The sequence below is a fragment of the Lepidochelys kempii genome, chromosome 9, assembly GCF_965140265.1.
Source record: "Lepidochelys kempii isolate rLepKem1 chromosome 9, rLepKem1.hap2, whole genome shotgun sequence".
NCBI lineage: Eukaryota > Metazoa > Chordata > Testudines > Cheloniidae > Lepidochelys > Lepidochelys kempii.
This window is the reverse complement of record NC_133264.1, coordinates 63,510,815-63,526,238: the sequence shown is the minus strand read 5'-3', so window position 1 is coordinate 63,526,238 and position 15,424 is coordinate 63,510,815. Positions and strand designations below refer to the sequence as shown.

The 15,424-nt window shown below is 45.3% G+C and overlaps 1 protein-coding gene across 3 annotated transcripts in view; it reads right to left on the bottom strand.

The window, feature by feature from the left end:
• Window positions 1-12,049, bottom strand: part of GABRA3 (gamma-aminobutyric acid type A receptor subunit alpha3) — a 131,814-nt gene extending 119,765 nt beyond the window's left edge. For all 3 annotated transcript variants that reach the window (XM_073360727.1, XM_073360724.1, XM_073360726.1), the window contains exon 1: window positions 11,713-12,049. The gene's annotated coding sequence lies outside the window, so the exon portion shown is untranslated. The remainder of the gene's footprint in view (window positions 1-11,712) is intronic.
• Window positions 12,050-15,424: the final 3,375 nt, after the last annotated feature.

Sequence of the window (15,424 nt, the reverse complement as noted above, 5' to 3'; positions counted from 1 at the left end):
TTCAGGTTGCGGGGCTGTCTGTAGGCAAGGACTGGCCTGTCTCCCAAGATTTGTGAGAGTGTTGGGTCATCCTTCAGGATAGGTTGTAGATCCTTGATAATGCGTTGGAGGGGTTTTAGTTGGGGGCTGAAGGTGACGGCTAGTGGCGTTCTGTTATTTTCTTTGTTAGGCCTGTGTGCTTTAGAAATCCCACCCCCATAGAGCACGTTGCCCTATGGTATAGACAAGCCCTGAGATGCACTGAGATCTGTATGAAGACCCATGACTGGAGCAGCTAGGACCACATCTCATCAGGAATGACATACATTAGCTGAACTGTGTGGAGACACCGCTCTGTAATAGCAAAGGCAATGCAGATGATGACTGAGGTGCATCAGCAGAGCAGTTTAGGGGCCCAGAACTCAAAAAGCCAGGGGTGTTATAGATCAGAAGTGATGTAGCAGGGCAGAATTCCTTGAAGGCTCAGTACAGGAACTAAGAGATATACCCACAAAAGTAATCCAAGATTTTACAGCAGTGATCCCAAATGCTGCAGTAACAGCTTTGCAATCTGTAGTGGTTTGGACCTACCCTGGAGATTTTTGCCTAAGAGTGAGAAAAGAACAAAATACATCCTTTCCAGATCAGCTTTGCAAAGAGCTGGTGAGATGGCAGAGTAGAGGGATGCAGGGAACCTGATGCAGAGGAGGAGGAAGCCTCACACTAAGGGTATGTCTATGCTTTGAACTGGGGATGTCATTCTGACTGAGCTAGTGTGTTAAAAATAGAGTAACTGGTGGGGCAAGCAGCAGGAGTGGCTAACCACCCAGAGCACATGGCTAGCATCTTAGATGGGTATGTACTGGGGCCATTAACCTCTTCTGCCACTTGCACCACTGCAGACACACTATTTTTAGTGAGCTAGCTGGATTAGAGCTAGCGTAGGTATGTCTCCTGGAGCTAGGAATCACAACTCCAGCTCACAGCATCAATGGACACATACAAAATGGGAAATGACTGCCTAGGAAGGAGAATTGCAGAAAGGGATCGGGGGGTTATAGTGGCTCACAAACTAAATAAGAGTCAATAGTGTCACACTGTTGCAAAAAAAGGCAAACATTATTCTGAGATGTATTAGCAGGAATGTTGTAAGTAAGACAGAAAAAGTAATTCTTTCATTCTACTCCACACTGATAAGGCCTCAACTGGAATATTGTGTCCTGTTCTGGGCATCACATTTCAGGAAAGATGTGAACAAATTGGAGAAAGTCCAGATAAGAGCAACAAAAATGATAAAAGTTCTAGAAAACATAACCTATGAGGGAAGATTGAAAAAATTGGGTTTGTTTAGTCTGAAGAAGAAAAGACTGAGGGGGGAGGGGGGGGGACAGACATGATAACAGTTTTCAAGTACATTAAAAGGTTGCTCCAATAAGAAGGGAGAAAAATTGTTCTCGTTTATATCTGAGGATAGGACAAGAAGCAATGGCTTTAAATTGCAGCAAGGGAGATTTAGGTTGGACATTAGGAAAAACTTCCTAACTGTCAGGTTGGTTAAGCACTGGTACAAATTGCCTAGGAAGGTTGTGGAATCTCCATCATTGGAGATTTTTAAGAGCAGGTTAGAGAAACATCTGCCAGGGATGGTCTAGATAATACTTAGTCCTGCCATGAGTGCAGGGGACTGGACTAGATGACCTCTTGAGGTCTCTTCCAGTCCTATGATTCTATACACCCTAGGACTGGAAAAGTTGTGGGAAAGGGCAGAGAGGAGCATGATGCTAGATATGTGGAGGAACCAGGAATGTAGCAAACAAAATCTGTGGTAATGCAGGCTGGTTGAAGACCGTGGTCAGTGAAAGCAAGAGCTGAACTGGATACTAGGATCGTATTAACATTGATCACAGTTACACACCAGTCTACACCAGGAAACTGACTATGGCTCCATCAATTCCTACGCATGCATCCTGTAAAGGGCCCTCATTCAGCAGGATACCTAGGCATATGGTTAACTTTACAGTCACAACAGTCCCATTGAAGCCAATGGGACTGCTCGCTTCCTTAAAGATAGGCACATACTTAAGGACCCTTCCAGCTCATGGCCATGGTGCTGAAAATAATTTGGGTCCATCTGCACTAGGGCAGAACTGTCTTCACTACCAATTCAGGTGGATGCTTTGCCAGCAATAGTGCAGACAGTGCCACTGAGACTACAGGAGATAGCCTGGCACACCACTCAACCTCTCCTTCCTTTCGTTTGGGCTTGATTTTTATTGGGAAAGTGGAGTGTGAGCTACAATTAGAGCATTTTGTGGTCCTCAATCTAGTCAGGCTTTTTCTTGAAGGGAACGGAGAGAGAAACAGGGCCAGATCCTGAGAGTTGACACTTCTGCATACATTTTCTCAGATGCATTGCTTCAACTGTTGTAAACAAAAGCAGGGGTCATGGGCTGGATTGTGCCTAGTGGACACTGGCTGGCATTGGAGCTGCATTAGCCCCAGGGCAATGATGGGCCAGATCACCCATGGTCTTATATCAACGCCCGTAAGCATCTGATCACCTCCTATGAGTAAAAATAATGTACAACTCAGTATTCTTTCTCCCTTCCTTGCTGGCACAAGGCAGGCTTAGGGGCTCTTTTAAATCTCCCCATTGTTTCCAAGCCAGATCCATGGGCCATTTGGGATGGTTTGAGTGCACAGGAGTACCCCCGCTGCTCCCCTGTGCAAAGGGACACTGGCTGGACCCCGCTGAGCACAGGGACTTTGACTACACCTGTCCTTTTCACCAACAAAAGGACCAAGCAAAATCTAGCTCTGTGTGAGGCACCCTCTATAAATCCAACAGTGATTGTCTGAATAGACTGTTTAATTAAAAGGGCTGTGGGGAGTTGATTGGTTAAAGCACCTCTGTTTTTAACTGACTAGTGACAGGGTCACCAAGGTGCTAGCACCGAGGAGCCTCTTTCTGAACGGCTCTGTCTCTCAGGCTGTTTTCATGCCGCGTTTTTCATGCTCTGCAAAGAGGAGGTGGTTTATAGTAGACTTTGATCCAGCCTGGAATAAGAAATCCATTCCTGTACAGCAGAGAGCCCTCTAGTAAGAATGAGCAGCCTGAGCACTGCTGGAGTTCATCCCCACAACATTGTAATGCTAGTAATTCTTGCAGTCTGAATTACACTGCATGACACTGTCCCCACAGGAAGTGCCTAAAAAAATTGTCCATTTACCTCAAGGCTTTCATAGAGGAAGGTTCCAGAGAACCTGACAAACTGATCTGCTTGTTTTTATTATTACATGCAAGGATCACTTTCCCCACCGTGGTAAGAGAACATAAGAGCTTCCTTTTCCTCTCACCAGCAGAGGAATCTTTGAACTCACAAGCACCTGTGAGATGCACCCAGAACAACCCCAATGACTCAAAACACACACAGAGAGAAAACCGATGGGACTCCCACACAGACCTAAGAGGCACAAAGCCTATATATTTATCATCAGGCCTTGCAAAGAATCTGCCACTCAGACCAAGTGTTAGAGACACATGGAAGCTCCCAAGTGTGGTTTCTGCACTACAATACCAATACAAAATATTCACAAAGGAGGAGGCACGTGAGGGGAAAAATAAAGGGAAAAGGCAAAATGGAAACAAGGATGCTCATTGGATTGAGAGTCGAGCCCCAAACTGGGTTTGTTTATCCACATTGCCCAGTGTGCTGGTGACTGACAATTATGAGCAGGGTCCAAACCACCACTGGGTTTAATTTAGCAAAACCAAAAGCTGCTCAACAATGTTTCCCATAAACCAAAACTAATCCCAGTTTGCCCCCCATAATTTCCCTGAAAGTGATTCCAGGAATGCATCCGATGAAGTGAGCTGTAGCTCACGAAACCTTATGCTCAAATAAATTGGTTAATCTCTAAGGTGCCACAAGTACTCCTTTTCTTTTTGCTAACACAGACTAACACGGCTGTTACTCTGGATCCAAGTAGAGACTAGTTCATAACCACCACAGCTACAGGCAGGCACACAGACTCAGCCACAAGTGTAACAACCTAACACTAGTCCAACCGCACAGCAATTAGAGGCAGACACAGATTCACAACCATTGCAACTGCAGAAAGACTGACTCACAATCACAGCAACTGCCAACTCAGACTAGCAACCACAACAGCACACACAGTATTGGAAATCTGATGCTGCAAACTATACACATGACTGACAATGCTATTATTGTAGTAGGAAAAGAGTCTGAGACATAAGCCCTTGTATTAGAGGCCTGAGATAAAGTAATACTCAAAACTTTGCTGATATAAAGCAAAGTTAAGTTGTGAGTAAGAGGCAGGACCTGCTCACAGAATTTGGCAAGAACAGGGCTGATATTGCAGAAACACACATTCCTAAGTAGTGCTAGGCACAAGAGTATATACGTAAACATATTTCAGAAGGGTGGTATCAGAACACCTTGATATGAACTCATTCCCTAAAAATAACAGGAACATGCTGACCCATCCTAAAGATAAGGTCAGGATGACAGTGTAATGAATAGAGATGTACAAGGTGATGGGTGGTAACTGGCTTCATCAGAGGGTGTCAACTAACTATATCAGAGGGGCAGTACGTAACTTGTTTGTATTGATGTATAAAATGGAGCCTCAAAGCAAGTGTCTCTGGCTAGCCTTGGGAGGAACAGAAAGTCCCACCATTCACTGAGCTGGGCCATTGTTACAAGCATACAAGTATCAGTGGTCCGGTAGAGTCTGTGGGATACTAGTACAGTGCTTTGTCAACAATAAACCTGGCTGGGTGCCTTCGTACCTTAACAGATCTTGTGGTCATTGGGTGGTTCTCTCGAGGTCCGCTATGCCAGCTGTCTGCACAAAGCTGGGACAGCACACACAGCCAAACATCTGACCACATTGGTGACCCCCTGACTACTGATCTGGGAAGTAAGCATGCTGTCCTCTGTAATAATTGGATCCCACAAACCAAAAACACCAAAAAAATCACACCACAAGAACACCAAAAGATCTCAGTATTCACTGAAGAAACCCCCAAGCATCAAAAAAAGGGAAAATGGAGTGCTTTATAAATAAAAAACTGGCCAAATACACCTCAATCTACCATATCTGAACAATTATGTTGGCAATCGCATAGAAACCACCATCAGTTAAATTAAACTTGGCTACTATGTAAAAGCAACGGCATTATTGCTGTATTGTTGTATTATTGCTGTACATCATTTACAATGTGCATAACCTTGCTAACCTGTTTAATCAACACACAGGTAAAAATCAACAAACGAATGGCAGCAAACAACACGAAGGCAAGAAAAAAAACAAACTGGTAAAAAAATTAAGTTACACAGTAACTACAAATTGGGTAAACAAATTCCCTGGTAGTACCAGTCACAGTTTGGGATCAATAAGGAAGGCACATATTATTCAAAACAATCTTGTTCAGTGTCTGGGTACCAACACTAAATCCTGACACAACAATTTTTGATAAATTGGTGACTGTCCATTCAGTAGGTTATCTGAAAACCAGCATCCATAAAAAACAACTGAATCTATGTCAGCTACTGGGGTATCACTAAATAATGCAACCAATAAAACAAAACAGCGACCTGTTCCTGTTTCCTTCCCAGTAAAGCTTACCAGAGGGTAACAACCAGCAGTAAGGGTAACCTATAACATGGATGGACAGTACTTTGTACTAACTAATTACAAAACATTTATATATAAAGGCCTTATTTGTAATGTCACTGCTCCAAATGTCTGTTTTACTTCTCATATATATAGCACTGTGGAACACACTGTAATAGTGTCTATCCCCGTGTTTGAAAACACTCAGCCTACTACTAATGATAATACAGGTGGTAACTGTAATTGCCCTAATAAAAGTGTATTGTCATCTGCCGTACCACAAGGACGAAACTACAACCCCAAATTAAAAGAAAAATTGTTATGCTTCAGTATAAGATGGTGTCATATGTACACATACATACTATACATATATACCCATATACACTACAAATATATGCACCATATCCATATTACTCATATATATTAATTATTTAAATGTGCCACCAAGGCTCAATCATAAAACTACATTCCTCAAAGTCCCGGGCCTAACATTCCCAGGTCCACCATAAGGAACTTAAAAACAATTGAAAAATAAAACCTGTCCATCAATCGTACAAAAAAACGAGCAAACTACTGAACAAATGGGGCATAAATGTATAAATGGTAAAGTAAGGTAACCAAATACAGTGTTTAGCCCACTGGGTCATCTTCAGCCCATGCATTATGCTTTTCTGAAATGATGGGTAAACATCCTCCCCATAAAAAGACAAAACGTGGGGGAATATAGTAGGAAGAGAGCCTGAGACATAAGCCTTTGTATCAGAGGCCTAGTATGAGGCCTGAGCTAAAGTAGTAGTCAAAACTTTGCTGGGCTAAAGCAAAGTTAAGTTGTGAGTAAGAGGCAGGACCTGCTCACAGAATTTGGCAAGAACAGGGCTGATATTGCAGAAACACACATTCCTAAGTAGTGCTAGGCACAAGAATATATAGGTAAACATGTTGCAGAAGGGTGGTACCAGAACACCTCGATACCAACGCATTCCCTAAAGATAACAGGAACATGCTGACCCATCCTAAAGATAAGATCACGATGACAGTGTAATGAATAGAGATGTACATGGTGGTGGGTGGTAATCAGCTATGTCAGAGGGTGTCAACTAACAACGTCGGAGGGGCAGTACGATACAGTACAATACAACTTGTTTGTATTGATGTATTAAATGGAGCCTCAAATGGAGTGTCTCTGTCTAGCCTAGTGAGGAACGGAAAGTCCCGCCATTCACTGAGATGGTCCATATCTTAGTGGTCCGGTAGAGTCTGTGGGATATTAATATCGTGCTTCATCAACAATAAACCTGGCTGGGTGCTTTCATACCTTAACGGATCTTGTGGTCAGTGGGTGGTTCGCTTGAGGTATACTGTACCAACTGTCTGCGCAAAGCTGGGACAGCACACAGGGAGAACACACACGCGCAGCCAAACATCTCACCACAATTATCTATACATAAACGTATGTGTAGCTAGCACCTTTGGCATGCCATGCATCACTAACTGAAACCTTGACAATCTTTTGTTGTGATCCTTGCACCTCCCTTCACCTTCCTCATTCCTGTTGCCTTCACTGACGTCATTGAGTCAATAAATAGGTGCTTATTCTTCACGCAAAGAACTATGTCCTCTATTTGCAAAATGTTATACACGCATGGCACTAAACAGATTAATAAAACTATCTATACATGTAACCCACAGATCTTCTGGGTGTGGTGCTCTGTCCCCTCTAGTGGCACCGAGACCACTTAGAGATTAATGAGTCTGCTACAGCCTTCGCTAAGAGCCATGTGGCTTTTAGCTCATGCAGTAGAGGCTCATGCATTTAGCTCCAGAGGTCCCAGGTTTGATCCCATCAATGATAGATACAGATAGTGGTACAGTGTAATGCATACACAGACATTCTATGTTCACATACAATGTAAACAGCCATGCCAGCCATTGATACATACATACTGAGATACTATATGCCAGTGGTGGGCACCCTGCGGCCCATCAGGATAATCTGCTGGCGGGCCACCAGACAGTTTGTTTACATTTGCATGGCCGGCCGCAGCTCCCAGTAGCCACGGTTCGCCGTTCCTGGCCAATGGTGCTGGCCGCTGCTTCCTGCAGCTCCCTTTGGCCGGGAACGGTGAACCGCGGCCACTGGGAGCTTCGGGCAGCCGTGCAAATGTAAACAAACTGTCTGGCAGCCCGCCAGCAGATTACCCTGACGGGCCGCAAGTTGCCCACCACTGCTATACGCATATATACTGAATACCCAGACTGGGTACCTCTGAAATGTACGTATGTGCAAAATGAATATACATTTAGCTCAGAGACATGGGAGCAAGAGAAAGTGATGGCAGTAGTAGGGACTGGAGGAGTATTTGAAAGGCAGGATTATTTACTATGCTAACTGTCTGGGTGTGTAATAATGCCAGGATTCGGTCTGTACATTGTGCTATTTTTTGTAAACATTTGGCAGGAATACACCCACAGATAAGGGGCTGGGCTTTTTTCTTCAGAGCTGAGCTGGAGCAAAACTGAGGAGGAGGAGGAGGACTTGAAAGGAGTGAATGAGAGAGAGAAAAAATGAGCAAACACTGAAATAGGAAGAGAGGAAAGGAAAGGGGGGATGCTGAGAAGCAGAATGAAAGTAAGTCTACAAAATGGAGAGGGACGGGGAAAGAAGGAGGGAGTAAAAGAGAAATGTATAGAAAGAAGGGGATTGAGAAAGAATTAAGGTGGGAAGGAGGGAAGTCACAAAAGTCACACATATTTGTCACAAAAGACACAGAACCAAAGAAAAACAGAGCTCCCTAGAAGCTGACCTATCTGCACAGTGGTGCTCAGAATGTACCTGTGCATTCTTACCATACAGGAAAAAGCAAGAGGAAATTCCAGGAGAGGTGGTGGAATCTGCAATCAGACTTATGTGCCAGAGGGTACAATGTACAGCCCGAGCACCAGCAACTTCTCAGATCTCCATTTGTTAAGAGAATTGGACACCATTGTGCTCACTTGCCTCTACTGACTTTGTGTATCAGGAGGGAGGGGGAAAGCAGACACTGGGTATAGTCTGGATAGGCAATCAGGCACTGGGCACGCTCTGAAGGACAGGTAGCTAGAAAGTCTGCAGGAACAGTGGCATCATTTTCAAAACCATTGGAGATCCTTTAGGTTGAAGGCTCCTCGTTTAGGGCAAAGAGGTGGTTAAAAAGCTACACTGAAAGGCCAGGACTGCATCCATAGCACCAGCATCTTCATCCATCTGTAGAGGCACCTCACCCTGACTAATCCCATTGTCTGGAGTGGGCATGTGCTTGTCTCCTGCCTAACTGCTCTCCTCACATTCTAGGACCCTGTTAGTTCTGTCTCTCTCACACTCTTCCTTGAAAAAGATGAGGTGGCTGGATTAAAACAATTGACGGATTAAAAAAATTGCCCTCTATGTCACCGGATCAAGACCAGCCTCAGAGAATTGTGCCCAGAAATCATTACTCCCTGGAGGGTCTCAGCCCATTTTTTCTGTCTGAAGACACCACAACGGAGCGGACAGCTGGCAGACCTTGGGAGGCCAAGGATCTAACTGGCCATGAGATTCACTGCTCATTCACCCCTAGGGGTTGTTCCTCTCAGCCAGGTGTACAGAAGCAGTGTGGGGGAAGCTTGCACTGCTGCTGCTGCTCAGACTGTGACTGCTCTGTGGGTAACAGATTTCAGTGGGTAGGCTTGTCAATCCAATGCTTAACAACACTATTCCTTTTAACAGGTCCACGCCTCAGAGCCCAGCACCTCAGGGTGCCCAGGTCCAGAACCCCATATCCCCACCTCTGCCAAACCCCCAGCTTCAGAGTCCATCAGGCCTGGCTGGTGGTTGCATTGGTTTCACTCTCTCCTCTTTCCTCCATGCACCATCTCACTCTAGAAACCTGGCTACAAGATTATCCCAGTCCAGAAAGTTTGTATATTCCATTCTTGACCTCACGTCCTACCAATGCAGTACCCAAGCCCCGAGGAGCCTTCTCTTTCCTCTACCAGCCATGAGATGATGTATATAGTAGAGCCCTGCAGTGGGTCTGAGATCCTGCAGAACCTGTTGCCATAATAGCGGGAGCCGGTAAAATGTACTTTTCTGCAGGTGGGATTGGGTGGGCAAAAAACGGACTGTGGTAATTTGCCAGAAAACACTAACTCTCTCATCAGTTTGCCACATAAAAATTGTGTCTAATTCTGTTTATGTATATAATATATTGACCAACCAATTTTGTTTTGTTTTTTTAGTAGCATGGGAGAATCGGTCTCTCTTGCGGGATCTAAGGTTTTTGCAGATAGGATCAGGATAAAAACAAACAAGAAACAATGCAGGAGTGGGAATTGCATGGTGGGACAGGAGCGAGATGTAAAAAATAGTCCCACTCAGGGATCTAGTATATAGGGCTGCATAATATTTAATTCCCAGGAACTCTACGTATTTTATGTGGATTCCATCAAGCATAAGTCTCCCAGAACGTCCTGTAGCACCTGTATTATTCCAGATCAACCAGAAGCACTATAGTGGATATGCCTCAGCCTTCGAGGGTTAATCATCTTTGCAATACAGTGCTTACAATAGGTAGGAAACACTGAGCCCTTACTACTCAGTGCTGTGTTTTGCTCTCTCCCCAGTCTCTTTGCTTGGGCACCTGCACAGATGATGTGCCCCCACCACTTAATCAATACACCTTTCCAAGCATCTCCATTGGGGCTGCAGCAGTCAGCATCCTCCTTTTGAAGCAACAAGCTAAGCGGCTGCTCCCAGAGAGCAGTCGAAGGAGCTGTCATTTAAGCACACTGACTTTTCATGCAGCTCCCTCAATAGCCCTTTCTTTTAAAAGAAAGGGGGGGGGGGGGAAACACCTTCGCCAGAGAATCCCTCCAGAGCAAGCAGGTTGGAACCAAAACTAAACTGCAGCCCTTACTCATGTTGAGCAGACTCCAGCTTGCTTCAATACCGCCAGCATGATATAACCAGCTCTTTAATACTGCAGACCTGATGCAAGTACCATCAATGCAGGGGAAGTCACTGGAGAAGGCAGTGTAGAAAGGGTCCGTTCTAGTCTACAGCTAATTCTCCTCTCAACCTACACCCCTCTTTGCTGATCTCCAGCCCAAGCTGACCTCATTAGCCTATCATCTGTCATTCCCCTCTCCCTCCCTCTATAACTGAGCACATACCCACAGTGCTCCTCAGAATTTCAGATAAACGCCACAAAAGGATGAGGGTCTATCAAACAGCTCTTTAGCCTCGCAGGTGTTTGTGCCCAGCCACCCATCCAACGAACAAACCATCTTTACCCTGATCAGCAGCGTATTGAAGAAAAGAATAAAACATCTGTTTGTTTACCCTCTTCTATTGTTGTCCACAGAACAAGCAGCAGCTTGGATTAAAAAAAAAACCCTCTAAGCAACAAGGAACAAATGAGGTTTGCACAGGTCAAGAGAAAGGGCTGACCTTTGTACTTTCCATCAGAAATACCCCCTAGATTCTCAATGTATCTTTCCATTCTACTCTCATCACCCATCCACAGACATACTCATTTGTGTCCCTGGACAAAATTGTTATTTACAACTTTGTTGTACACACCCTGCTTCCAAGCAGCAGTAGCAAGGGGGAATGCAGTAAAAGAGTCTATGTTTCTTTTGATTTCCCTTCTGATCTGGGCAGTGGAAGAGAAAGGGTTAAACAAACACTAGCCATTAGTCATTTCCTTTCAGTCCCCCTCAGGCGTGTTGATGGCTATGGAGAGCAAGAGAGATGTATGTGCGTGCACTGATAGAGAGATAGTCATTGGCAACAGAGAGGTCGACCTGCCTCCAAGTTAATAAAAAGGAGAATGGTTATAAATAATGAATAGCAATTAATAATAATTGTTCCCATCTCCAGCAATCAACATTTAATCCATATTTAAAAAAAAAAAAAAGAAAAAAGCCAGAGACACACAGAGCTTGCCATTGCGCCTGCAGATCGTAAAAAGGGGAAAAAATAACCCCAAATCCATCGAATTAGAACCCCCTGCTACAAATAAATTCACTGGGACAAAGAAAAAAAAATAGAGAAGCATTTGTATTCCTTACCACGCCACTCGATCCCTTCCCCAGAGCTGCCGGGAGAAGAAAAATGAATGAGCTGGAGCGAGTTATGGGATTGTTGACGTTGGGTTTCCTGCTTTCTTTCTTTCCTTCTGTCTTTTGCTCTCCCTTTTCTGTAGGCTTGGGTTTTCAGTTCGCGGCTGTCTGAGCTTGAATGCTCTGCTGTTCCAGCAGTATCTGAATACAGTGGTTGAGCTGAAAGCATTTAAACCTCTGTTGCTTCAATTGAGGCTAAAGTATGGTATTCTTGTATCTGTTATGGGGGAAGGAAGCCCAGAGAGACAGCAGACAGGGGTATTATTGTAGGGACGGCTGCCTGAGATTCTCCTTTAGCCGTTCTGAGATTGGAGATGAAAGGAAAAAGTCTCCTCCCCACCTGCCTCATTCCCTCCCCTCCCCAGTCTCTGGAGGAGGGTTTAACAGCCCTGTCCGTGCAGATCCCTTCTTCCCGGAGAGCAATGAAACAGAAAATACACAGCAAAGGCACATCAGTCGCACACAGGAAAGAGCACAGCGTGGAAGGGACACCCACTCTCTCCCCTGCCTCGAAACCCTCCAGGTGAAAAGCCAGTGTCACAAGGCATGGCCCAGTGCCCTCTAAGCGTGGGGCACTGGCCTGGCCTGCAGGTGGGCAGAAGGGCCTGCCTGAGCAGAGTCCTTCTCAGGAGGGAAGGGAAGCAGCAGAGGGGGATGGCCAAGGACTTGGTGCTGATATTTCCTGGTCAAAACAGCTACCTGTTGAGCTGGTAACTCCCAAACACTATAACCAACCTGTAACAGATGGTGCTAAACCAGGCACTCACTTGCACCCAGGACAAAGCTCCCCACCCCATCCCATCTTTAAAGCACGTACACTGGGCAGGGGTGCTTTCACTATGCTGAATCCACTCAGGCACCATGGGTGTGAAGTTTTTGCCTTGAACTTGAAAGCTGCTTGGGTTCCTATTCCTGTCAGAGATTGGAAAGAAAAGAATCCAGGCAGAAAACAAATGCAGAGAGAAAATCAGGGTTAAAAATGGAGCAGGGAGTGGGCAGAGTGAAAACAAATACAGAGACACAAGCCGGCGTGAAGAGACGTTGGATAGACCAAATACGATCTTGCACTGGCTGAACACTGGGGGATGGTTCTGTCCTTAATTCATAGTACAAGCTCTTAGCTAACTAGAAAGAGGAAGGTTACTTATCGGTAACTGGAATCCAAGTATATTGCCTCTGAAGATATACACTCTTGAGACACATGCACCTCCTCACAAGCAGCAGCAGGGACTTCAAGTTGCACACACACACACACACAAACTCACTGAGCATTTGGTATGAGATTATAAACCCAACCACCTCTGTAGATTCCCCACTCCTAGGAGAGCGACTAGGAGTAAAAGCCCCTGTATGATGGCTGGAAAGCTCCTAATTGGAGAAAGAGGGCTGCCTTTGCATAAAAATCTTTAGACTTAACACTGATGGTCAAGAAGCTAATGGGGAATGGAGAGCTACATTGCAGTTTTCAGAGACAAAGACAATTCTCAATCATTCCACAGAAACTGCCTTAGCATCTAGTAAAATGTTCATCCTTGGGATCTGTCACTGACACGCCCACTTGCTCGTAAACAGTATTGAGTAGAGAGTCTATTCCACCTAGACAATCTCTTGGAGGTTAACTGTTCACTTGAATATCTCCCTAAACACCACCCCGCAAAAAATCTGAAGACCAGAGAAAGGTTTTGTCCTATCCAACTAATGGACCTGTGCTCTTTTGACATCTGATTTATGTGCTCTGATCTTCTCCTGGTTAGACACATGCTTCTGGAAAAGAGACCAGTGGACTATTTGAGATGTCATCCAGAGAGGACTTCAGGGAGAAATTTAGGGTGCAGATTCAGCATCACCCTATCCTTACAGAACATTGTGAAAAGGATTGGCTACAGGCACTTGTATCTCACTCACCTCCAGGCTGATATAATAGTTGCTAGGAATGCAGCCTGGGGAACAGGTCACAATGGAACCACTGGCCCATGAGCTCCAAGAGAGGTGCTTGAATCTTACCAGTACTGAATTCAAGGTTCAAGGTAGCACAGGGCTCCTAGATATGAACCAGACCCTTGAGGAATCTTGTCATGGTCAGTTGAAAACAATGAATGATCTCTGGAGTGGAGGGTAATAAGCTGCTAAACTTGCCATATAGAACTTGAGTAGCCAAAGCAAGCACTGTTTTTAAACAAGGAATTGAGGAAGACCCGTGAGAGTGCTGGTGCTGGATTTACCTGTGCTGGACCAACCCACGGTCAGAGAGAGGTCTGCATGTTCCTCTCACTCGCACCAGCTTTGCACAAGTATAACTGCACTGAGTTCCACAAAGTTACTCCTGAGTTACAGCATGGAGAGCAGAATCAGGCCTTTAAGGCTACGTTTCTGCTACTTGTCTATATTGTAAAGGATCGCCATTTAGTACATGTCTAGAAACCAAATTCTTAGATTCCAAAGGAACTTGAGGTTGTGCCTCAACTGAGCATTCAAGAGCTACAGCTGCCAGGGTACGAAGACCTATGTTGTTAGAAGGAGTGTGTCTGGGCCTGGATAAAGAACCTGCTGCTTCTAAGACCTGCTTCTAAGGGGGTCAGAGGATATTGAAAAGAAGCACAGTGGTTCTGGTGACATCAGGGAGCAGAGGGATTGGCGAGACAACACGAGGGTCCTGACTCCAGTTCACAAGGAGCGAGTCTGGATCCCTGCCTGCTTTTGAGTACTGGAGAGAGAATTTGGTGCTGTCTTCCAAGGCACACAGCTCCACTGCCCATAGACCGACAACGGTCTTTTCTAATGAAGTGACGAGGGGCCACTCTTGTTGGCTGTGTTCAGACCATCTAGGAGAGATCTGCTTTTCCCAGACAGAGAACCAAGGTGAGGCCTGGTGAAGTGGACATGAGTCCCAGAGGCCTCATGACATGGAGGGGTGGGGGAAATCAAACACTCCCTTCGGGGCTGAGATAATCAACGGCTATGGTTTGTTTGCCAAGATCTGTACTGACAAGCCCTTGGACAGGAGGAAGGAAAGTTTTTAATGCTAGCCATAGCACTAGAAGCTCTGTTCTGGATTCCTTAGACTGCTCTCAGTTACTGAGATGGGCTTCCCAATCCTTGTTTGAGACATCCATACCCGGTCCCTGCAAATGGAAGTGGAATGCCCCAAAGGACACTTCCTGAGCAATCATGCCTCCAGACTGTCCACTCCTCATCTGTAAATAACAGGCTGAACTGAAGAGGCCTTATCACTGGTTCATGGACACTCATAGACTAGAAGCCATGAGACTCAGAAAGGTGTGATTGTGCCAGGAGGTTGCATCCTTAGGGAAGGGGTGGTCTTTCAAGTGCCCGCAAGCAGCTCTTGTGGGCAATGGCAGTCCGCACTATGGAACAAAGAGCTGCTCCCATGAAAGTTAGCCTCTGCCCTCAGTTCAGGCTGGGGCCCATCTCCAGAGGAAAGAAGAAGATATGTGCAGGCAGGAAGAAATTCCTTGAATATCATCCAGGTAGGGGTAGAACTGAACCCCTTAGGAGAGACAGGAAAGAGGCAGTGTGACCAGGAGACCTGGATTCTATTCCTGGTTCTGTGTCTGACCGGCAGGGTAACCTTGTTAGTCACTTCCACTCTCTGTGCCCATTTCCCCTCTCACCGCCTTTTGTCTGTCCTTTCTATTTAGAT